Here is a 26318-nt window from a genome sequence, read left to right as displayed (position 1 = left end):
GTAAAAGATTACTAAGATTTACGAAACATGGTTAAAAATTGACTATAAAGGGCAATAACTCCTAAAGGGGTCAACTGACCATTTCGGTCATGTTGACTTATTTGTAAATCTTACTTTTTTGAACATTATTGCTGTTTACAGTTAATCTCTATCTGTAATAATATTCAAGATAATAACCAACTAGAGGCTCTAAAGAGCCTGTGTCGCTCACCTTGGTCTATGTGCATATTAAACAAAGGACACAAATGGATTCATGACAAAATTGTATTTTGGTGATGGTGATGTGTTTGAAGTTCTTACTTTACTGAACGATTTTGCTTCTTACAATTATATCTATCATGAACTTTGCCCATTAGTAACAGAGAACTATATTTGGTAAAAATTTACATAAATTTACCAAATTAATGAAAATTGTTAAAAATTGACTATAAAGGGCAATAACTCCTTAAGGGGTCAATTGACCATTTAGGTCATGTTGACTTATTTGTAGATCTTACTTTGCTGAACATTATTGCTGTTTACAGTTTATCGCTATCTATAATAGTATTCAAGATAACCAAAAACGGCAAAATTTCTTTAAAAATTACCAATTGGAGGGCAGCAACCCAACAACCAGTTGTCCAATTCATCTGAAAAATTCAGGGCAGATAGATATTGACTTGATTAACAATTTAACTTCTTGTCAGATTTGCTCTAGATGCTTTGGTTTCATAGTTATAAGCAAAAAACTGCATTTTACCCCTATGTTCTATTTTTAGCCGTGGCGGCCATCTTGGTTGAATGGCCAGGTCATCGGACACATTTTTCAAACTAGATACCCAAAGATGATTGTGGCCTAGTAGTTTCAGTGGAGATTTTGTAAAAGATTACTTAGATTTATGAAAAATGGTTAAAGATTGACTATAAAGGGCAATAACTCCTAAAGGGGTCAACTGACCATTTTGGTCATGTTGACTTATTTGTAGATCTTACTTTGCTGAACATTATTGCTGTTTACAATTTATCTCTATCTATAATAATATTCAAGATAATAACCAAAAACAGCAAAATTTCCTCAAAATTACCAATTCAGGGGCAGCAACCCAACAACCGATTGACCGATTCATCTGAAAATTTCAGGGCAGATAGTTCTTGACCTGATAAACATTTTTATCCCATGTCAGATTTCCTCAAAATGCTTTGGTTTTTGAGTTATAAGCCAAAAACTGCATTTTACCCCTATGTTCTATTTTTACAGTGGCGGCCATCTTGGTTGGTTGACCAGGTCACGCCACACATTTTTTTTTAAACTAGATACCCCAAAGATGATTGTGGCCAAGTTTGGATTAATTTGGCCAAGTAGTTTCAGAGGAGAAGATTTTTGTAAAAGATTACTTTAATTTACGAAAAATGGTTAAAAATTGACTATAAAGGGCAATAACTCCTAAACGGGTCAACTGACCATTTTGGTCATGTAGACTTATTTGTAGATCTTACTTTGCTGAACATTATTGCTGTTTACAGTTTATCTCTATCTATAATAATATTCAAGATAATAACCAAAAACAGCAAAATTTCCTCAAAATTACCAATTCAGGGGCAGCAACCCAACAACCGATTGACCGATTCATCTGAAAATTTTAGAGCAGATAGATCTTGACCTGATAAACATTTTTATCCCATGTCAGATTTCCTCAAAATGCTTTGGTTTTTGAGTTATAAGCCAAAAACTGCATTTTACCCCTTTGTTCTATTTTTAGCCGTGGCGGCCATCTTGGTTGGTTGACCAGGTCACACCACACATTTTTTAAACTAGATACCCCAAAGATGATTGTGGCCAAGTTTGGATTAATTTGGCCAAGTAGTTTCAGAGGAGAAGATTTTTGTAAAAGATTACTTTAATTAACGAAAAATGGTTAAAAATTGACTATAAAGGGCAATAACTCCTAAACGGGTCAACTGACCATTTTGGTCATGTTGACTTATTTGTAGATCTTACTTTGCTGAACATTATTGCTGTTTACAGTTTATCTCTAACTATAATAATATTCAAGATAATAACCAACTAGAGGCTCTAAAGAGCCTGTGTCGCTCACCTTGGTCTTGTGCATATTAAACAATGGACACGGATAAATTCATGACATAATTGTGTTTTGGTGATAGTGATGTGTTTGTAGATCTTACTTTACTGAACATTCTTGTTGCTACAATTATCTCTATCTATAATGAACTTGGCCCAGTAATTACAGTGGAAAATATTTTCTAAAAATTAACAAAAATTTATGAAAAATGTTAAAAATTAACTATAAAGGGCAATAACTCCTTAAGGGGTCAATTGACTATTTTGGTCATGTAAACTTATTTGTAGATCTTATTTTGCTGAACGTTATTGCTGTATACAGTTTATCTCTATCTATAATAATATTCAAGATAATAACAAAAAACGGCAAAATTTCCTTAAAATTACCAATTCAGGACAGTAACCTAACAACGGGTTGTCCGATCCATGTGAAAACATCAGGGCAGATAGATCTTGACCTGATAAACAATTAAACCCTGTCAGATTTTCTCTTAATGCTTCGGTTTTTGAGTTATAAGTCAAAAACTGCATTTTACCCCTATGTTCTATTATTAGCCGTGGCAGCCATTTTAGTTGATTGGCCAGGTCACGCCACACATTTTTTAAACAAGTTACCCCAATGATGACTGTGGCCAAGTTTAGTTTAATTTGGCCCAGTAGTTTCAGAGAAGAAGATTTTTGTAAAAGATTACTAAGATTTACGAAAAAATGGTTAAGAACTGACTATAAAGGGCAATAACTCCTTCAGGGGTCAACTGACCATTTTGGTCATGCTGACTTATTTGTAAATCTTACTTTGCTGAACATTATTGCTGTTTACAGTTTATCTCTATCTATAATAATATTCAAGATAATAACCAAAAACAGCAAAATTTCCTTAAAATTACCAATTCAGGGGCAGCAACCCAACAACAGGTTGTCCGATTCATCTGAAAATTTCAGGACAGATAGATTTTGACCTGATAAACACTTTTATCGCATGTCAGATTTGCTCTAAATGCTTTGGTTTTTGAGTTATAAGCCAAAAACTGCATTTTACCCCTATGTTCTATTTTTAGCCATGGCGGCCATCTTGGTTGGTTGGCCGGCTCACGCCACACATTTTTAAAACTAGATACCCCAATGATGATTGTGGCCAAGTTTGGATTAATTTGGCCAAGTAGTTTCAGAGGAGAAGATTTTTGTAAAAGATAACTAAGATTTACGAAAAATGGTTAAAAATGGACTATAAAGGTCAATAACTCCTAAAGGGGTCAACTGACCATTTTGGTCATGTTGACTTATTTGTAAATCTTACTTTGCTGAACATTATTGCTGTTTACAGTTTATCTCTATCTATAATAATATTCAAGATAATAGCCAAAAACAGCAAAAATTACCTAAAATTACCAGTTCAGGGGCAGCAACCCAATAACGGGTTGTCGGATTCATCTGAAAATTTGAGGGCAGATAGATCTTGACCTGATAAACAATTTTACCCCATGTCAGATTTGCTCTAAATGCTTTGGTTTTTGAGTTATAGGCCAAAAACTGCATTTTACCCCTATGTTCTATTTTTAGCCATGGCGGCCATCTTGGTTGGTTGGCCGGGTCACGCCACACATTTTTTAAACTAGATACCCCAATGATGATTGTGGCCAAGTTTGGTTTAATTTGGCCCATTAGTTTCAGAGGAGAAGATTTTTGTAAAAGTTAACGAAGACGGACGACGACGGACGACAGACGACGGACGACGACGACGACGACGACGACGGACGACGGACGCCAAGTGATGGGAAAAGCTCACTTGGCCCTTCGGGCCAGGTGAGCTAAAAACAGCAAAATTTCCTTAAAATTACTAATTCAGGGGTAGCAACCCAACAACAGGTTGTCCGATTCATCTGAAAATTTCAGGACAGAGAGATCTTGACCTGATAAACAATTTTATCCCATGTCAGATTTGCTCTAAATGCTTTGGTTTTTGAGTTATAAGCCAAAAACTGCATTTTACCCCTATGTTCTATTTTTAGCCATGGCAGCCATCTTGGTTGGTTGGCGGGGTCACGCCACAAATTTTTTAAACTAGATACCCCAATGATGATTGTGGCCAAGTTTGGTTAAATTTGGCCCAGTAGTTTCAGAGAAGAAGATTTTTGTAAAAGTTAACGATGACGGACGACGACGACGACGGACGCCGGACGCCAAGTGATGGGAAAAGCTCACTTGGCCCTTTGGGCCAGGTGAGCTAAAAATTGACAGATGCACAGACCAGAAAACATATTGCCAATAACAGGGGCATAAAAATGTACACAAAACAGTGCCTAGAAAACAAAACAATATGCAACATTAATCTGATCATGAAAATATTTAATTATATAATGTGTTCATGGCACACAAATGCATCGGTTTGTAAATATGGAAGAGTCCATGTGCTTATTCAATCCTATCAACATTGTGTTCTTCTTTAAAACATAACAGGGAGACAGCAAACTCTGCAATTTTCCAAAGGGACACAACTAGAAATCAGTGAAGGGATATCACCCAAATTCAAACTTGACTTGTGTTTGGTGGTAATAAGCATTGTGTTCAAGTTTCATAACATAACATTCGGTTTAGGTAAACTAGTTATGAAACTTAAAAGTAAGAGAACAGAAACCAATTTTGGGAGGTATAGATGGAAAGATGTACATCTTAATGCCTCCTTTTCCCGACAGCAGGGACATCAAAATATTTCATCTTCAAACTGTAAAAATGTGGAATTGAAAACTATAACAAGCTTCTATGCTGTACAACATAAATAAACTGTGGTAGTGAAAAACAAAATAAATGTGGCATTGAAATCCATAACAAGCTTCCATGCTGTACAACATAAATAAACTGTGGCAGTGAAAAACAAAATAAACCTTCAATGCTGTACAAAAGTGATAATGTGGCATTGAAAACCAAAACAACTTCCAAAGTGGTACAACATTATATAATGTGGCAGTGAAATCAAAACCAACCTTATATGCTGTAAAATAATAAAACAATCGCCATCAGAAAAACAAAACAAACTTCCTTGCTGTAAAGAAGTATAAAATGTAGCATTGAAAACCAAAATAGTCTTCTAAACTGTACAGAAGTGTGAAAAAGTGGCATTGAAAACCAAAACAACCAACTAAGCTGTATAATATAACAAAAACTTGGCATTGAAAACAAAAACAAAATGTCATGCTTTATAATAGTGTAAAATGTGGCATTGAAACCAAAAGCAGCCTTCTATGCTGTAAATTAGTATAAAATGTTGCATTGAATCCATACAACTTTTTATGTGTAGTACAAGTGGAACATGTGGCATTGAAAACCATAACAACATTTTATGCTGTATAAGTAGAACATGTGGCATTGAAAACCATAACAACATTTTATGCTGTACAAGTGGAACATGTAGCATTGAAAACCATAACAACATTTTATGTTGTACAAGTCGAAAATGTGGCATTGAAAATCATAACAACCTTTTTAGCTGTGCAAGTGGAACATGTGGTATTGAAAACCATAACAACTTTTTATGCTGTGCAAGTGGAACATTGAAAACCATAATCATCTTTTATGCTGTTCAAGTGGAACATGTGGCATTGAAACCAAAAAAAACTTCTATACTATTCAATAGAGTAAAATGAGGCATCAAAACCATAAACAACATTTTATGTTGTACAATATTGTCAAATTTGGCATTGAATCCAAGACTGCCTTCTATGCTGTACCATAGTATTTAAATAACACATTGCTGAGAGGGTGATAGAGCAGATCGGTACCCAGAGAAAACATTGTCAACTCAGGCATAGCAAAGGTTGACAATGTTTTTTCGAGGGGTACCAATCTTCTCTCTCAGCTATGTGGTATTTAATTTATCATAATGATTGTCCTATCTGCATACCCTTCCAGGAGATCATCCCTTATTTTTGTTGGGGTGTGTGTCTGCAAATTAGGTAGGTGCTGTCTTTATATCATGCATGAACATTATTTACCATGTGCATTTGTTTACAAACAGAATCAGCTGTTGTCAGGCTCCGCCTTCAAAATTCAAATTTGAACTAAAAATCTGTTCACTTCAGATTTTTAAACATGTAATATTTAAAAGATAGAAAGATATTTAATAAATTTTTTTTTCACATAATATGTTGAAATTCTTGAAAGAACACATGTAACAAAAATCATAATAAATTACAATTGATAATAAAAGTTATTCATAAAACATTGTCTCTGATTTGAACCCTGTCAATTATTTACAGATTTTAAGAATTCAAGGATGCAACCCTTTTATACTCATGTTGCTGGTTTAAGCTTTTTATTTGCAGTATTTAGTGGACTGTAATTTGTCTTTGATTGTTTTTTGCCATGATATTGTCAGTATTTCTGAATCTTGATGTTACTTTTGGTGTTTGATAAATCTTTTATACATAACAAATTGAATTTTCTAAACCTCAGCCGAGTACAGAATTATGGCGTATCATATAACATTTTACACATTATTACATGCTATATTTAATCCAAGTACCAATTTTTATATTCGATCATATCCCGTCGTTAACAAATTGGATCATAAAATATCATAAAATGAAGATGGTAAAAATCATCAATATGTTTTAATTATGCTACATCGATAACCATTAGAAGGTTGAAAAGAAAAAGTAGTCAATTATTTTAATGGAATATCTGTTTTGTATATGGCTTCATTTACATTTCTGATGATTTATCAGTTTGGCGCTGAAACTTGATTCTGATTATATATGTTTCATATAATCACAATTGTAATACCTGAATGTAAGTGTTCAGATGAGCACTAGTCATTTTTAATATTGTCTTATCGAATACTAAAGTATAGTTTGAAATGTCAAATTAACAGGAAAGAGTAAAAAAAATATCAGGAAAGAATTATTTATACAATTATTTTTTTCAATATTCATTATTGTTGACATTAACACATGGTAAAATGCCTGCAGAAGATATTTGTAACATATATCTTCTTCTACAATAATGAACTTTTGTGTCAATTGTTAAAAGTCAATTGAACTGTACAAAATCTTGTTTTCTGGATTAAAATTAGGACAACTAATCAGAAAAAAAAAATAAGTATTTTAATTAAGTAGAAGCCAGAACAAATTGTCTGCAGAAGTGATTTTTTTCTACAGGAAGTAAACAGCAGACGTGAAATAAAGTCTAATTTCATTCACATAATTCAAATAAATCAGTACAAAATCAGATTTCTGAAAGACTTTAGTCAAGATTGTCAGCCACAAGATAATGGTACATTTAACTGGAACCATCAAAATATTGCTAAAGAAATTTGTTCAAATGAGTAACATTTGGACCATTTCTTTTGAAGCAAACATTTCAAAGCCATCCCTTTTTTTCATACAATTTAATTTGAACATTTATATGTCTAGCATGTCAGAAGGTGAACTGATGCTTACAAATCAAATGCAACTGAAAATGTGATAATATACATCTTTGTCAACAAAAAATCCAAAAGTAGACTTCATGTAAAAACAAGACAAAGAATTAGTTTACATCAAAACATATCTACTTTTGTATGTCCTAATAATTTCATATTATGATGTCAAACAGAAGAAAATTGTCTTTTTTTTTTCCTTTCTATCATTTTTACTCACGCTTCTAATTTCAACAGAATATTCATTTAAAAGTATGAGTTTGGAAATCAAGACACCTTCACATTTGTTCATTATAGAAAAGTATACAAACTTGTTACTTTAAATTAAGAAAGACAAAACCATTAAAACCGGACGGTTCTTCAAGTCTAAATATGGTTAGCATGTAATCAAGTTTTACGAGAAGTCTCAATTTGCTTACATTTCAAATGATGCCTTTTTGTTTGGCTATATTTGGGATAATGGTTCATAGTTAATTCAATTGTCTTTAATGCATTATATGAAATATGGCTACTGACTTCAAAATCCATTTATAGTGTTAATCTTTCATTGGTTTTTTGTCAAAAACCATTTCGATGAAACAGATTACTTTTTCCCATCCGTATTTTAATCGAAATAAATGTCACATATAGTAATTGTAGGCAGAAATAGATAATCACAAATATAGTTGTTTTCTTTTAACTGAACACAATGTTACATAGGCTATATAAATGATTTTTTTTCTGCATTAGTATCAATTTTTGATCAGACATGATTTATGTTAGAGTGCAGAGAAATAAATGCAAATCAAAGGTTAACATTCATTCGACTTCCTTGTTCTTAGGAGTACCTTTTTTTCAACTAATTTATTCATAAAATCTGAAATAATATGATCCTCCATATCAAGATAATTTTTCTTAAAAAGTTGTAATACATCTTAAAGATAATTCAATTGAACAACTTTTATTCAGAAATATTTGTTTTTGAACAGCCAATGGCATTGCACTTTTATACATGTTTAAATTCATACACAGGTCAATATTACTAAAAATAAATGTGTTTAGGCTACAGATGCCCTAATGCTTGTAAATATGCACGAGTAAACTTCCACATACAGATGCAGGATTAACATATTTAAGACTGTTTTGAGAATATCAGCATTGAGGACAAGTTTCATAACGTTTGGATGAGGCAAACTAAAGTTAAAGAACGAAAATAAATTAAACATTTTTTTCATTTCTAAAGAGGCATAACTCATGAACCTTAAAAGTAATGCCACCCAATTTCATACTTCTTCTTTAAGTTTTACTTCTTCTATGTTTTGTGGGAATATGCATAGTGCACAAGTTTTGTAACATATGGTAGAGGCAAACTAAAGTTAGAGAACAGAAACTGATTTGGGGATGTTTGGGACGGACAGACGAGATGGACAGACATGGGTAACACTTGATGCTCCCTCTGCTATGGCTGGGGCATGAAAACCCTAACCTCGTCCCCAAATTTTGAAGTTATTAAAAGATATTTTCAAATCAGGATGTGCAATTTTGGTGACATTGCCCTGTTGATATAAATGTAAATTTCATCCTGAGTCAATACAAGACTGTTCCCAAACAGGATATCTTAGTTCCTTTGAAAACATCTATACTTAAAACTTTGGATGTATTTTGATACTCAAAATGAATGTCTTGCCGTCCCTTGCTTGTAATTCATCTCTAAACTAAAACTAATCAACTGGTGATTATGCATAAAATGTCATTATGATGGAAGTTTTCACATCAGAGTCCAATTTTATAAACTAGTGTACATGTATGTGGTAAATGGTATTCTTTTCATAATATAAAAAAGAAGGCGTGGTATGATGGCCAGTGAGACAACTCTCCACAAAAGACCAAATGACACAGAACTTAACAACTATAGGTCACCACACGGCCTTCAACAAAGAGCAAAGCCCATGTCGTATAATCAGCTATAACAGCCCCAAAAATGACGATATAAAACAATTCAAATGAGAAAACTAATGGCCTAATTCATGTACAAAAATTGAACAACAAGAATGTGTCCAAAATACACAGGATGCCCCACTCACATTTTTCATGTTCAGTGGACCATGAAATTGGGTAAAAAATCTAATTTGGCATTAAATTTAGAAAGATCATACCAAAGGGAACATGTGTACTAAGTTTCAAGTTGATTGAACTTCAGCTTCATCAAAAACTACCTTAATCAAAAACTTTATGAAACTCACACTTTCATTTTCTATGTTCAGTGGACTGTGAAATTGGGGTCAAAAGTCTAATTTGGCTTTAAAATTAGAAAGATCATATCATAAGCAACATGTGTACTAAGTTTCAAGTTGACTAAAAACTTTAACCTGAAGCGGGACAGACGGACGAATGAACAGACGGAAGGACAGACGAACGGACACACAGACCAGAAAACATAATGCCCCTCTGCTATCGTAGGTTGGGCATAAAAACAAATATGTAACACATAAACAAACAACAACCACTGAATTACAGGCTGCTGACTTGGGACAGGCACAGACTAATTTAACTTTATCTAAAGAAAGTGCTTTTTAAAAGTGGGCAGAAATGTTTCATCCTAGTTATCATTTTGAAGAAGTGACCAGAATTCAAACTAAAAACTAGAATTGACAAATGTTAAACAATTCAAACGAAAAAACACTAAAGAACTGATTTCTGTACAAAACAATGAACAGAAAACAAAATACAATATAGAGCCACAAACAAGACTTTTTTCAAATGACGATTATCAATTTGATAATTTAGGTTCAAGGACCAATAACAAATTACAATTTTAAATAACAATAACACCCATAGTCTCGTTCCCTAACAGCTGACATAAATATTTTTCAATAATTATAGTTTTAACTACTTTGATGCAATTTTAATGTTAGTTCCATCATCTTGATGCAGAAGAAATTAAAACACAGGTGAATCAGGTAAATATTGCATAAGCTTAATCAAAGTGTCTCGAAAAACATCAATTCTTAAATAGAGGTCAAGGTCAATAACCTCTCTTTTAATTTCATAAGGATGAGGCTAAATATCGGGATCAAAAACTGTCTTTAATTTACAAAATATTTGTATGAATCATTCAGTTCAAGTGAAAACATAGTGGTTAAAATTAGAATGATTCTTTCTCAAGAAATTATTCTGGAATATTTCCATAGAAACATCAAGCAATATTTCATTTTTCTCGAAAGTATATAAATCTAAGGTCTCGAGATGAAAAGCTGAAAACACTGTAAAAGTTGTTCTCAATCACACAAAGATTCTGCTAAATAGATTCGGCAACAATAATTCACCATTTGATAATCAATGTTGTACATTAACTAAATAAGTCTGCTGGTATAGAAAAAGATGTATTATATATACTTTACCGGGGATGCTATCCCAAGAGACTCTTTTAACATTGCTAGAAAATTGAAAAGCAGGATATTAATGAGAATTTTGCAACAAGTTAATATTTGATTTTACTGATCCTCAAACCAATTTTAGTGAAGATGTTTCTCTTAGATTTATTCGCAGCCTATTTATTGGCAATATCACTGAGTATTCCCTCGATGACAATTTGTAGCTATGGAGTTCATGAATTCCGATGAAGTCTCCAAAGTATAAGTTTAATAATCTAATCTAACTATCAAATCATTCACATTAACCAGCAAATATTTTAAATAGAATAATCCTAATTTATTACCATATCAATTTTTTATGAGCAAACATGTATTAAAACTTAAACCTATTAAAGAAATTAGTTTTTTTTTGTTATTTTTACAAGAATTACTACAGCTTCACTTGGTCCCTTACTGATATATAAGGTGAGTGGGTCATTCTTATTCATATTTCGCCTTCGGTCTCAAGTAATGAATTAGCTTAACTTCTCTATGAGGGGTGAAGCTTACATATAATATCTCTGTTTAAAGAAACAAACTATACCCATAGCTGGCCAGTGACCTTGACCCTAGTATATAAGCACCTGTTCCATAATAACTTGTCATTATTTTTCTAGAGGGGTGAAGTGAACACTTCACTTGAATTCTTTTTAGTTATTTTATTTTTATCTTAAATTTGGGAGAGAGTTACTAAAGTTACATTAACTTGTCTACGATGTACGACAAGTTCTAATGTTATTTTGTTATTTAGAAATAATACTTCCTCAATTGTCTACGATGTATGACAAGTGTTGATGGAAATGAATTTAAAAATTTCTTGTCTACGATGTATGACAAGTGTTCATGGAAATTAATTAAATATTTTATTGTCTACGATGTATGACAATTTTATATATTCATTAAGTTTTTGCCTTAGTACACTACGATGTACGGCACATTTGTTACTTAATTCATACTCCTGTTTGTTAAACAGGTAGATATTTAAAAGTATTTCTATTCACCTGAAGGTCGTGAGTACTCTTCACAATTTACACGTGTTTTACCTGCACAGGTACACATTTTTGTATTACAATGGCTGAATTTGTTTATGCAAATGTATTGTTTTTGCAAGATGTTTTGAATGATGTTTTAGAAATTAAAGATGATAAATTTAATAGGAAAACAAGAGGTATTTTGAATAAATCCTCTTCTTAAACAGTTATAAAACCTAGTAGTTTTATAAAAGATCATAATGGCATGGCAATTGGAAATAATTGACAAAGCAACAGAACCTGTAAAAAGTAAGTTTTTAAATCTAGTGCTACTTGTATAGCTTCAAAATCTACTTGATTTGTGAATGTTTCTCACGAAAGTGCTCTTGAGTTTTAAGATAGGCATGTATATTGATACATTGACTCATTATTATTAATGTAGTAAAGAACCTGTATGAATCATGAGGTTTGAGACAGTTTTACTGCCTTCAACTCAAGCAGAGTTTGTAGAGAAACCTGCTGCTATATTTGATTTTTGCCATTAGAGGCTTACTTTAATGAAGATTTAGTTCTATATTTTGATCTGAACTACCGTACTGAAATGATACTGTGTATGTACCTCCTTTTGGAGTTTGTGCCATGGCTGATGATAGTCCAGTCGGGGTTGAATTTGATTCATCTTTTGATCCTGCATTAAGGTTTTCAGAAGCCTTTAAGGCTTCTATTAGTGAGATTAATGGTCCATTATCTCATCCTGTTTGTTGAACAGTTTAATCATGATTTTGCTTTGAAAATCCCAAAATTGTAAATATTACTACCATGTCAGCAAATATAAAATCAGGAAAATATAAAGTTCATAGAGGTAATACTTTCACACTGAGAACTGTGACAATCCTAGTGTGTCGAGGATAAATAAAAAATCGAAATGGCACTGCCTAGACAGGCCCACTCTGTGGTTTCAAAGATGCAGGAAACCCAGAGATACTTTATTAAGGGGTTGATCATCACCCCTATTGTTGAGTTGGCTATTTCTTGTTGTAAGAATGGGCCATTGGATCTTGATAGTACAAGGATTTTATTGTAAAATTCTATTTGTTTGTTTGACCATGGGTTTCTGGTTAGACCCATAGGAGATGCTCAGAAATATTTAGATGATAAAACTTATTTGTAATTCTGTTGTGATAGTTGCTTTATCACGTTTCTAGTTATGATTGCATGAAGCAAACTTAGTGTTTATACAAAGATTCTGAAGCAAATTCTAGATTCCTTGGAAGAGGTTCCAGGTCTAGCAATTAATTTACTCCCAGCTGTTACGGGAAAGGCAATATCAGTTTTTTAACTGCAGAGGCTCTGTTGGTCAACAGGGCGACTTTACTAGTAGGCAATTCCCTTCATTGAGAGGGAGAGGGTTTCAAAAAGGGAACAGGGAATCTCGAAGAGGTCACATTTCTCAACCAGTTGCTATATATACAGTATAGATAACTTAAATATTATGATTTGGAAAATGTTACTAATGATCTATTGATATTAGATTTAATAAGAAATGGTTATAAAATTATTTTTAATGATGTACCACAAGGTTCATCATTTTTGAATTAAATACATTTCACCTTTCATAAGGATGAATTAATTTCAGAAGTCCAAAAATTGATAGCTAAGGGAGCTATTTAAGAGGTTGATCGATCAATGGAAAATCAGTTTATTTCCTATATTTTCTTAGTTCCTAAGAAAGATTGGTCTTCAAGGCCTGTATCTATTTGATAAATTCAAACATACTTAGCTTGTTGCTAATCAGCATTTGGAGCAGGACCATTTATCTTTTGTTTAGAATTAAATTTTTAGGATAAATATCTATATATATATAGAGAGAGAGCTAACATCTATAGATCACACAGATGCATATTTAAGTTTCATTTATGATTATATCACATTTTCCTGATTCATGTGGAAAAGACATTGATATGATATTTATGTTTTTGTTTTGGATTGGCTTCTGTATCAAGAGTTTTTACTAAGGTTTTAAAACCTGTCTATGTATTTATGAAATAATGTCACTTGAAGTATATACATGCTATAGTTTATACATTGATGATTCTTTTATTATGGATCAGAGTTTAGATGATTGTATTGTGAATACAGAAGAAGTGGTGCAAATGCTTGATAAGCTGTGCTTCGGAAGAAATTTTGAGAAGTTGGTACTCATTTCTTGGAAGCACATTGTTTTCCTTTGTCTCATTATTGATACTGAGCTATTTAAGTTTTTTCTGACAGATGAGAAATGGTAATATTATCTCCCTTGGGAAATTCTTCTTAAATAGAATTGTGTAACTGTATTTTAGATGATTTACATCATATATTGGTTTTGTGACGAATGCTTTTAATGCAGTATCTGTGGGAATGTTACATTGCAGAAACATGGCGAGAAATAATGTTGAAACACTGTAGAGTTGTTACAGTATTTATTTTCATCAATACATGTAGGTAAATTTTTTTTTAACATTTTAAAATCAGAAATTAAAAATTTGATTTATAGACCCATCCAAATAAGTTTTTGGATTGGACCAGATTCCTCATAAGAAGGATTTGGGATCCAAATTTGAAGAAAATGTTTCTGTTGGTAGATGGAGCTTCTTTAAGAGTATACGCTCATTTCATATAGATTTCATAGTATTGTTGGCTATATTTTTCTTTTGGAGAAAAAAGTTTTAGTCACAGAGAGTTATACAATCAGAAAATACATTTTCAGTAGCTTTTATTATGCAATAGGAGGTAAAACCTCGTTGTCACTTAACATGCTTACTACAAATATTTCATTATTTGGGCTTGGTGTTCAAGAAAGAACATTTTTATCACAGCTCTTTATATTCCTGGTAAGAAAATTTTGATGCTTATCATATGGTTAAAAAATTTACAGATTCAAAAGGATGGCAATTGAAAGAAGATATATTTGTTTTGTTGTTATCACGTTTTCATTTTCAAATCTGTAGAGAATTACTTCGTTGTCTTTTGACCAACAAGCTCCTTTCAGAGATGTTTGTATTTTTCATGGTCAGAATTAAGACCTTATATTTTCCCATCTTTTTCATTGTTGGGGATAATTATAAAGAAAATTATTAGTGATAAAGTTCAGAAGGCTCTTTTGATTATCCTTTTTGGCCTGCTCAGAGTTGGTTTTCTTTGCTAAGACCAATTTTAATTTATTTGCCAGTTAAACTGCTAAGCATAAAAATTAGAAACAATGTTGCATACTGAAGATAATGTCTTTCTGTCAGGAAGAGACTTAATTCAACTGTATATTGTAAAAAATTTAAGTGAAACAACACCTGAAGGGTTGATTGTGCAGTAGGGTAAAAACGTGTGTATTATACTCAGAAATCACTTTAATATAAACAGGAGATTTCAGAATCATTTGTAAAATATATTTACACTTCATCTTGGAGACCATGCATCTATAATCAAGCATTATCAATATTTTTTGAGAAATTTCATTATTTGGTGTGTTCAAAGAGAACCAATTCCTTATCACCATCTAAAAAGGATGTTATTGATTATTGAATTTTTTGTAAAACACAAGCTTTTCATATTCAGCATGTTTAATGTGAATTTTCCTTGTTCTATGTTGAAACAGACTTTATCCTTTAAGAAATAGATGTTACTTAATTTGTTTGTTTACTACATGTATTTGTGGAAGGTTGCTTAAACCTGAATCTGCATTTGAAGAGTTAGATACTCTTTCACTTGGGAGATGAATTTAGTGCTATCTTTTTTAAGTTCTTAATATTCATTGGAGAATTTAACATTGAAGACTGTCTTTTATACTTGTGTCTTTATTTGCCTTGACTACAGCTGCCTTAAAGTACTATCTTTATCAGCTGTAGATTTACATTCTATGTTTCTTCATTCAGAGACATGGCACTTTATTTTTTCATATACATGAGTTTTTGAAAAATACTAGATCTGTTAGTTAGTTTACCTAACGAGGTGATCAAAGGTTTTGATAAACCAAAACTTTGTGTTGTTAAGACAATGATTTATCTTGTTTTGTGTACAAAATAGGTGAGAGAATTCATCTAAGTCTTTTCGTAAAGTTTAGATAGTTAGAGAGAGTTCTAATTTTATCCGAGGTTTTAAGGTTAACTCATTTAGAGGAACCTCTTCATAGGTGCATTTAGCTTCAGAATGTTCTATTAAGGACATTATGGCAACAGTTTTGTCTGGACATATGATCAAACCTTTTACAAGTTCTATAACAGGAAAGTGAATAATATCAGTACTAAAACGCTTTTCTTCAGTTGTAGTTACTGTGATTGTGATTTTTATCCTTTATTAAATGTTGGCATTTATATAAAAATTGTTTTTAGTTTGTGTCTACACTTTAAACAAGCTAATTCATTACTTGAGACCGAAGGCGAAATATGAATAAGAATGTTCCTTCATCCAAGCATATCTTGGATGTGCAGGATGAAGGTCATTCTTAGAATATGAGCCTGAGGCTCGAAAGTAATTAATTCCCACCCTAGGGATTATCAGTCAGACCCACCCTTTTCCACTGGGTTTTATATTTGGTCGACACAAACTTGCTTTAAATTATGACAAGTTATTATGGAACAGGTGCTTATATACTAGGGTCAAGGTCACTGGCCAGCTATGGGTATAGTTTGTTTCTTTAAACAGAGATATTATATGTAAGCTTCACCCCTCATAGAGAAGTTAAGCTAATTCATTACTTTCGAGCCTCAGGCTCATATTCTAAGAATGACCTTCATCCTGCACATCCAAGATATGCTTGGATGAAGGAACATTATGTTTGAATTAAATAAATTTTGTCAATAATGAATTTTTTTTGTAAGTTTAAAAATTGAGAAGTTAATTAATTTACACCCAAGCTACAGCCAAAGTATAACATTTTTGTACATCGAAGAGAAATCTTGTTATAATAGAATAAAAGAACAGAGTTCCAATGTCCCCTGTGTTGCACTTATTAACTATTTCCAAGGGGCATAACCAACGCTTTACACAGGGGACAAAAAAAAAAGGATATGGGGTTTCCATCCTCAACATAAATCAGTACATGCATGAGGGGCAAAAAAAAAACAAAAAGCGTTTTTGTCACAATTAACCTTTGTCACATGTTACTAAATGATGGTCACCTATGACAGAAGTTTAAAGCTTCTGTTTTCAAAGCAAGACAAAACAACCAAAATCTGTGATGTTATTCCCAATAATAAGTTAAACAATAACCTACAGATAATAAAATCAAAGCTCTAAACAAATGTAAAAGATTTATTAGTAGATCCATAATCAGCTGAGAAAAGTGATCGGTTGATAAGATGGGTTACTGGATGGTCAGCTGAAAGCTGATTTACAATAAACTATTGTCCAATTAACATCATATAATCTGATAAGCCTTTGAATGTCTATAGATTTCCATTATCAACTTACACAGCCCCAAGATCATCAATTTTATATCAAGAAAAAAGATCGCCAATAAACCATTTTGTACATTACGAAAAATTGTATTGCGGTATGTATTGTTTTTGGCGAATGTATCAATGATAAAAATATACACATCTGTTATCTCAAATTATCTGTGCAAATAAATAGTATTGCCAATATTATGTCACTTGTTAATTTCTGATATTACATAAATTGACATCTTTTGCAAATAAATAGTATTGCCAATATTATGTCACTTGTTAATTTCTGATATTACATAAATTGACATCTTTTGCAAATTATTGATATGCCAAACAAGAGGCTCTCAAGAGCCTGAATCGCTCACCTTAATTCTTTTGGTTAAATCTCTCATCAATGATTATTTTGGCTTTTCAATTTATTTAAATGTTTTTTGGATCGTCCTATTTTCTTCAAAAGCCAAAAAAAATAATAATTTTCTCCTATGTTCTATTTTAGCCATAGGAGCTATGTTTCTTGACATACAAGGAAATAAAATATAAAATTTATACTAGATACTCTGAAACTCATTTAGCCTAAGTTTGGCTGAAATTGATACAGCAGTTTCAAAGGAGAAGATTTTTTAAAGTAAGTCAACATGATGAACAAATTGTGAAAAAAGTCTTTAAAGGGCAATAACTCCTTAAGTGGTCAATTGACAATTTTGGTCAATTTGACTTAATTGAAGATCTTACTTTGCTGAACATTATTGCTGTTTACAGTTTATTTCTATCTATAATTATATTCAAGATAATAAACAAAAACAGCAAAATTTCCTTAAAATTATCAATTCAGGGGCAGCAACCCAACAACAGGTTGTCTGATTCATCTGAAAATTTCAGGGCAGATAGATCTTGACCTGATAAACAATATTACCCCCATGTCAGATTTGCTCTAAATGCTTTGGTTTTTGAGTTATAAGCCAAAAACTGCATTTGACCCCTATGTTCTATTTTTAGCAATGGCGACCATGTTTGTTGATAGATCATAACTTCGGATAAAATTTACAAACTAGATACCCTAAGGAACATTCAGTTAAAGTTTGGAAGTATTTGGCCATGTAGTTTCAGAGGAGAAGATTTTTGTAAAAGATTACTAAGATTTACGAAAAATGGTTAAAAATTGACTATAAAGGGCAATAACTCCTAAAGGGGTCAACTGACCATTTCCGTCATGTTGACTTATTTGTAAATCTTACTTTGCTGAACATTATTGCTGTTTACAGTTTATCTCTATCTATAATAATATTCAAGATAATAACCAAAAACAGCAAAATTTCTTTAAAATTACCAATTCAGGGGCAGTAACCCAACAACAGGTTGTCTGATTCATCTGAAAATTTCAGGGCAGATAGATCTTGACCTGATAAACAATATTATCCCATGTCAGATTTGCTCTAAATGCTTTGGTTTTTGAGTTATAAGCCAAAAACTGCATTTGACCCCTATATTCTATTTTTAGCAATGGCGACCATGTTTGTTGATAGATCAAAACTTCGGATACAATTTATAAATTAGATACCCTAAGGAACATTCAGTTAAAGTTTGAAAGTATTTGGCCCAGTAGTTTCAGAGGAGAAGATTCTTGAAATAGTTTACGACAACAGACGACGGACGATAGACGACTGACGACGACGGACGCCAAGTGATGGCATAAGCTCACTTGTCCCTTCGGGACAGGTGAGCTAAAAAAAACTATACTAATTAACTAGATGCTTGTACTTAATGTCCTAAACAGCAATAATGTTCAGAGTAAGATTTACAAATAAGTCAACATGACAGAAATGGTCAATTGACCCCCTAAGGAGTTATTGCCCTTTATAGTCAATTTTTAACCATTTTTCGTAAATCTTGATGATCTTTTAGAAAAATCTTCTTCTCTGAAACTACTGGGCCAAATTAAACCAAACTTGGCCATAATAATCATTGGGGTATCTAGTTTTAAAAATGTGTCCGGTAACTCGGCCTACCAACAAAGATGGCCACCATGGCTAAAAATAGAACATAGGGGTAAAATGCAGTTTTTGGCTAATAACTCAAAAACCAAAGCATTTAGAGCAAATCTGATCGGGGTAAAATTGTTTATCAGGTCAAGATCTATCAGCCCTGAAATTGTCAGATGAATCGGACAACCTGTTGTTAGGTTGCTGCCCCTGAATTGGTAATTTTAAGGAAATTTTGCTGTTTTTGGTTATTACCTTGAATACTATAATAGATTGACGTAAACTGTAAACAGCAATAATGTTCAGCAAATTAAGACTTAAAAATAAGTCAACACGACCAAAATGGTCAATTGACCCCCTAAGGAGTTATTGCCCTTCATAGTCAATTTTTAACAATTTTCATAAAATTTGTAGATTTTCGCAAACAATTAAATAATTCGGAAACCAAAGCATTTAGAGCAAATCTGACAGGGGTTAAACTGTTTTTCAAGTCAATATATCTGCCCTGAAATTTTCAACTTGAATACTATTATAGATAGAGATAAACTGTAAACAACTATAATGTTCAGCAACGTAAGATCTACAAATAAATCAACATGACCAAAATGGTCAGTTGACCCCTTAAGGAGTTATTGCCCTTTATAGTAAATTTTTAACAATTTTCATTAATTTGGTCAAGGATTTGTATACTGTAAATTCAGAAATTATTGCGTGCATTTATTATTGCGATTTTGTCATTTCAGACTAAAATGCGATTTTAATTATTACGATTTTGAGAAAAATCCTGTTTAATTCATATAAAACATTTCAAAGTGCGAGTTTAAATTATTGCGTTTACAACTCAGTCGCATATTTCGCAATAATAAAAACCTCGCAATAATTTCTGAATTTACAGTAGTAAGAAAAATTTTTGTAAATTTTTATAAAATATTTTTCTCTGTAACTAAGGGACGACATCAAAAGATCAATGTAAGATAAAAATCTTAATTCAAATAGTTTGGGGTGGGGGGGTTGAACTGCTGCAAGATTTGGTTATCCGACATTGATTTTTACATATATCCATATGGGTCAATCAATTTTTCCCAAATTAAGTTAATAGGAGGGTAGGGGGGTCAGTGAAAAAACTATCTGAATTAAGTTTTTTATCCTTCATTGAACTTTTGATGTCCTCCCTAAAGGGCCAAGTTTATTATAGATAGAGAAAATTGTAAGTAGCAAGAATGTTCAGTAAAGTAAGATCTACAAACTCATCGCCATCATCAAAACACAATTTTGTCATGAATTCATCTTTGTCCATTGTTTAATACATGTATGCACATAGACCAAGGTGAGCGACACAGGCTCTTAAGAGCCTCTAGTTTTCTACCAAAATGGGATTTTAATGTTACTGCCACTTTCACTAAATGATCTTTGTGGTCACCAGACTTGAATGTCAATCTGAGTTATAGCCATATCTTAGTATGTATCGTCCATTGGTGGATTGTCCATAAACTTTTCTTTAAAAGTATCCTCCTCTCAAACCACTAAATGGAATGAAATCAAATTCGTTCTGCTTCAACTATAGGACATCTCTTATGAAGTTTTTAATAAACCACCCTTACCAAAAAGTACTAACATGTTGCACATAAGTTGCACATAAGATGCTCACGTTAGAAACTAACATGATTGCACACGAGTTTTTTAACATGCAAATTAGGTGAGCATTTTGTGAGCAAAAAAAAATGCACATATGAAACTAACCTAATTTGCATGTTAAAAACCTCACGTGCAACTGCTCATATGAGCTTTTGTTTCACATGTGCATTTTATTAGATTGCTCATATGAGCAGTTGCTCACATGTTGCACACGTGAATATTATAGTTGACCAAAACAAAATGGCTGCTTTAAAAAAGGAATATTTTTCAAATTTAAATGAAAATCTTAAATAATTCAGTTGAAAATAAAATAACTGATACATCATGTTAAAAGAGTTATTCTTTAATTATTGTCAGTTAATTATGATTTTCATATCATTTTTTTTTTTTTTTTATTTAAACAATAATCATGATCATGACTAAAAACATAACATTACATTATAAAACTAATAGAGGGACTTGTAAGTTTAGTTCACAATGAATGTGTTTGATTAATAAGTACTGTATTTCAAAAAGTTTAAAAAGGAAAAATCTTTATACATGTAGTACTTATTTTGAAGCAACCTGTATATATATATTCCCATAAAGGACTTAAAATTGTAATATATTTCAAAATCTGACACAAAAATGAAAATAATGAAATAGAAATGATAACTTACAAATAATTAACCACAGCCACACTGGTTTTATCAGATTTCAACAATGTCTTTCTTCAAATAGCACAATATAGGACTTAACATTTTCCATATCCATCTACCTCCATTTATTGCATGCTTTTCATGAATTTGAATTTACAGGAAGTACATGACTGGGCATGTCATTTTGAAAAAGCTCATATGAGCAATGATGTAGGTTAGTTTTGAATGGTTAGAAGAATGGAAAAACTTTTCAAAGTACAAAACTAACATAAAACTAACATGGATGATAAAAGCTCACCTGAGGTTTGAATTGCACATGTGAGCATTATGTTAGATTTTTGTGGGCACATATGAACTACCAAACTGCACATATGAGCAACCTGATTTGCATACAATTCTTACTTGCATCTCATGTGCTTCACATGTGAAACTTATGTGCTTTTGTTAGCAATTTCTGTACGGGCAACATGGCCACAGTGACTTAATATACAACATTGGGTCTAAATATAGCTTTTGGTTAATGTCTTGAAACTTATAGCCATAAGGAAAAAGAGTTTTTGCCCATGACAGTTTGATTTATAATCACATGGCCTTTTTTGGCTTTTGTTTTGAAAACTATATATGAAATAGTATTAAAGTGTAAAATGGAAATGATCAACAGTACAATTTCTATCTACTTGAAAACTTCTGAAAAATCTAAAAACTCTTTCAAATTTCAGTAAAATTTTGTATCAATTTTATTTGAAACGATGTGAGACATATTCTTAAAAGTTGATTGAACAAGTGAAACTGCGAGCTACTGCTCACTGATGATACCCCCGCCGCAAGTGGATAATATTAATAGTGTAAAAATATGCAAGTGTTCAGTAAACAGGAAGTTGTCAAGTGATGAATCTGAAAACGCATCACACGGTATAGCTGACTTATATAAATCCTGAAACCAAATTTCAGAAATCCTTGTATTGTAGTTCCTGAGAAAAATGTGACGAAAATTTTCAACTTGGCTATCATGTGTAAAATCATACAAGTGTTCGGTAAACAGGAAGTTGTCGAGTGATGAATCTGAAAACGCATCACACAGTATAGCTGACTTATATAAATCCTGAAACCAAATTTCAGAAATCCTTGTATTGTAGTTGCTGAGAAAAATGTGACGAAAATTTTCAACTTGGCTATCATGTGTAAAATCATACAAGTGTTCGGTAAACAGGAAGTTGTCAAGTGATGAATCTGAAAACGCATCACACGGTATGGCTAACATATATAAATGTTGATACCAAATTACAGAAAGGGTGGATGTGTAGTTCCTGAGAAAAATGTGACGAAAGTTTCATGGGACGGACTGACTGACGGACGGACTGATGGACGGACTGACGGACTGACGGACTGATGGACGGACTGATGGACGGACTGACGGACGGACAGACAGAGGTAAAACAGTATACCCCCCCTTTTTTAAAGCGGGGGTATAAAACAGTATACCCCCCCTTTTTTAAAGCGGGGGTATAAATATATAAACTGTGATGTATATGTGTGAGAAACTTTAAAAAAATTGCATAAACTACCATATGTTGGATTGCAAAAATGATCAGCACTACAAGATATATCTACCCTAAAAGTTTTTAGAAAAATCTGTCCACTTCTTTGGAGTTGTTGCCATTTTCACTGTTATTTTCTATTATCTTGGTTGAAAGTTGAAAATGCATAAATATTAGCAATAGCAAAAGTGAAAAGTATATGCAATTGAAGGTACTAATTAAGAAATTGACACTTTTTTGTTCAAACATTTTAAGTTATCACTTTACCTCCAGTGATTGAGAAAGTAAAGATTCTCTACAAAAAATCAGACAACCTATTTTGGAGTTTTTGATCCTGAAGTGTAAATTTTTAGCTAATTTTGCAGTTTTGGGTTTTTTATCTTGAAAACTAGTATCAAGGGAGAATTACCAGAAGGATAACAACTATTAGAAAGTAAACATGGCTGATATCACCAAAAGACCCCTTATATCTAGGAGTGAGCCTTAAATCTAGAATATTATCTATTTTTTGCCAAAACTATAATAGACATAGAGAAACTGTAAATAGCAAAAAATGTTCAGCCAAATAAGATCTCAAATAAGTCTCCTATTGACTTTTTTTTCTGTTTTTTTATGCCCCATATATAGGCATTATTATGCTCCAATTATGGGCATTATATTTTCTGGTCTGTGCGTCCATTCATCCGTTTATTTGTTCGTTTGTTCGTCAGTCTGTCTGTCCCGCATCCGTGTTCTTTAGGCACATTCTTTTTTTGTTTGTTTTTTTTTTAAACTGAAAACATAAATAGATTGATAGGAACTGTAAATTGAAAAAATATTTAGCCAAAAAAAGATCTTCAAGTTAGTCAACACTGACAAAGATCCTTGCATCTGGTCTTGTAAAGCACTCTCACTGATACAATTCTCTACAGACTCTTAGAAATTTATATCAAACGTTCATATCAGCAATGGCTCAGATGGGTTTGCAAATAATTTTAAATCACCTAAAGGAGTTATGCCCTTTCGAAATATATTGAAAATTCGATTGAATAGTATGTGCTTTCAAATTAAGGTAATTTCAGAAAGTTTATATTAGTAATGTAATGACTGGAGGGAGTTTGATAATCAGAGCTGGTCAATATTTTAAAGGAGTTTTGCCCCTTGGAAATAAAAATTCTATTGAAAATTGCCATGTCAACATACATGTCTACATTTCTTGGGTTCAATCATCAACAGGGAGGACTGAAGATCACATATTTGACAATAATAGATCTTTGCAGCTTCAACTTTGTCTTAAAATCATCATGCAAAAAAAATGGTTAATTACTCCATGTTGACATTAAGTACAAGCATCTAGTTATTTTGACTAGATACCCCAATGATTATTATGGCCAAGTTTGGTTTAATTTGGCTCAGTAGTTTCAGAGGAGAAGATTTTTGTAAAAGTTAACGACGACGGACGCCGGACGCAAAGTGATGGGAAAAGCTCACTTGGCCCCTTGGGCCAGGTGAGCTAAAAACTTTAAAGTAGTGACGATAACTCTTTCAGGTATTACATATTACATTTTTTTTTCTCTAATACAACAAACCTAACTGTTCTTGTGAAATGATATATTACTAAATTGAATTATTGATGCACATCACCATAATTTATGCAATTTTTGAAAGTTTCTCACAACACATATATTACAATTTATTGACTTTAATTAACTTTTAAGTATTTGTTCCACACCATTTGAAATAAAATTTATACATAAATTTTATTGAAGTAAATGTCTTCAAATTCAATAAAGAAATCTGTATCCTATTTCTTTTCTTTATAGTCTGTTAAATTATTCATAAAATTTCTAATTTATTTATTGGTTTTTCTTTGATCAATTTTTTTTTAACAGATTTAAAATATTTAATTTTACAAAACTGGAAATCTTTTAAAATTTAGTAAACTTTTTGCAATCTCTCTTATCAGAAATATCAACTGACACAATATCAATCAATCGAGATGCAATTGATTAGTTACTTTTGCATGAAGTGGAAAAATACCTTGTATTTGAGATCTAATTACTAAAATATGTCAATCATTTATTCATCTGCAACAGAAATATTATTTATCTTGCAATTAACCCTATGGTTCAAAAGAATGTACAAAATTTCGGCTAACAACACTTAATGATGATTATCACAAATAATTACCTGTTATCAAAACTAATCTTCTACTAAACTGTGGACAATATCTTCTTTCTGTCCCATTATCACCAATAGGTTTCTTTATCGTCTGCTCCCATGTAAACTGTCGTCTGCTAATTTATTGTAAATGCTGTAAGTGGCCTGAAATAAGAAAGGTATTATCAGATAGGTAGTTGCAACAAAGGAAAACGAGTGCATAAACATGATTAGGTTAAAATAATAAAACAACTTATTAACATTACTGTAAATACAGAACTGATTCACTATAGGAATCAGCCACGGAAAACTTGAAAAGAAGCATCTAAAAAACAGATACAATTTAGTATTTTGATTGGCTAACCTCTTAATTATATCTAGGAGCATGGCAAATCTTTTCAATTGTTATTTTCAATATAGGAAATGTCTGTGGATTGTGACAAAGATACAAGTCAAATTAATATTAAATGAGAACCAGACAGTAATCTAGCTCAATAGAAGATTTATCGATATTACACTCTAGGTCCGTCTATAATAAACAGTAAATATGGACATCTGAAGATGTCAAACGGCAATAATTTTTTCTGCAATTACTTAATAATTTGTGTCCATAGAGAAACGTTAAATTTCCTCTTGGAAAAACAAATAACTTCACACAGAATTATTATGTAACATAGAAGTGAAAGACTTTGTTAAAAAAGCACAAATAAAATTGGTATCAATTTATTTCCAAATTATAGAAATTTCCTGTTACAAAGTGCCTGAAGAACTTTAAAATTACTCTGAAGTGTAGCACTGAACATACAAAGTAATTTCCGGCAATTTACTCTGAAATCTATGCAAATTGGGGTTGCATAAAGAATGAAAATCTTTCTTGTATAATATGTTTATATAAAATTTTGCAACATAAATGTTCAATTTCTCAATTACTTATGGGTAAAATGCACTTTTCGTCATTGTCAAATTGCACTATTATTGTTTTGAACATGATTAGAATAAGAAAATATGAATGACAGTCATATTTGACTTTGTTCTGTAATGCAAAAATCTAATGAAGTATCTAAGTTCTCTCATTGGTTTCCAATTAATCAAATTATAGTTCTTATTTTTGTATGTTTTCAGATTTGCAGTGCCCAA

At 31.9% G+C, this 26318-nt stretch overlaps 1 protein-coding gene across 2 annotated transcripts in view; it reads right to left on the bottom strand.

Moving 5' to 3' along the window:
- The window catches only part of LOC143045290 (zinc finger MIZ domain-containing protein 1-like), a 220115-nt gene extending 194799 nt beyond the window's left edge, over positions 1 to 25316 (bottom strand). The window contains exon 1 of one of the 2 annotated variants that reach the window (XM_076217676.1): positions 25212 to 25316. The gene's annotated coding sequence lies outside the window, so the exon portion shown is untranslated. The remainder of the gene's footprint in view (positions 1 to 25211) is intronic. The other variant, XM_076217675.1, reaches the window with a different exon arrangement.
- Between the last annotated feature and the right edge of the window lie 1002 nt (positions 25317 to 26318).

This window comes from Mytilus galloprovincialis, chromosome 9 (assembly GCF_965363235.1).
Source record: "Mytilus galloprovincialis chromosome 9, xbMytGall1.hap1.1, whole genome shotgun sequence".
In the NCBI taxonomy this organism is placed as follows: Eukaryota; Metazoa; Mollusca; class Bivalvia; order Mytilida; family Mytilidae; genus Mytilus; species Mytilus galloprovincialis.
Note: the sequence above shows the minus strand (reverse complement) of the source record. Positions and strands in the feature narration are given on the sequence as shown.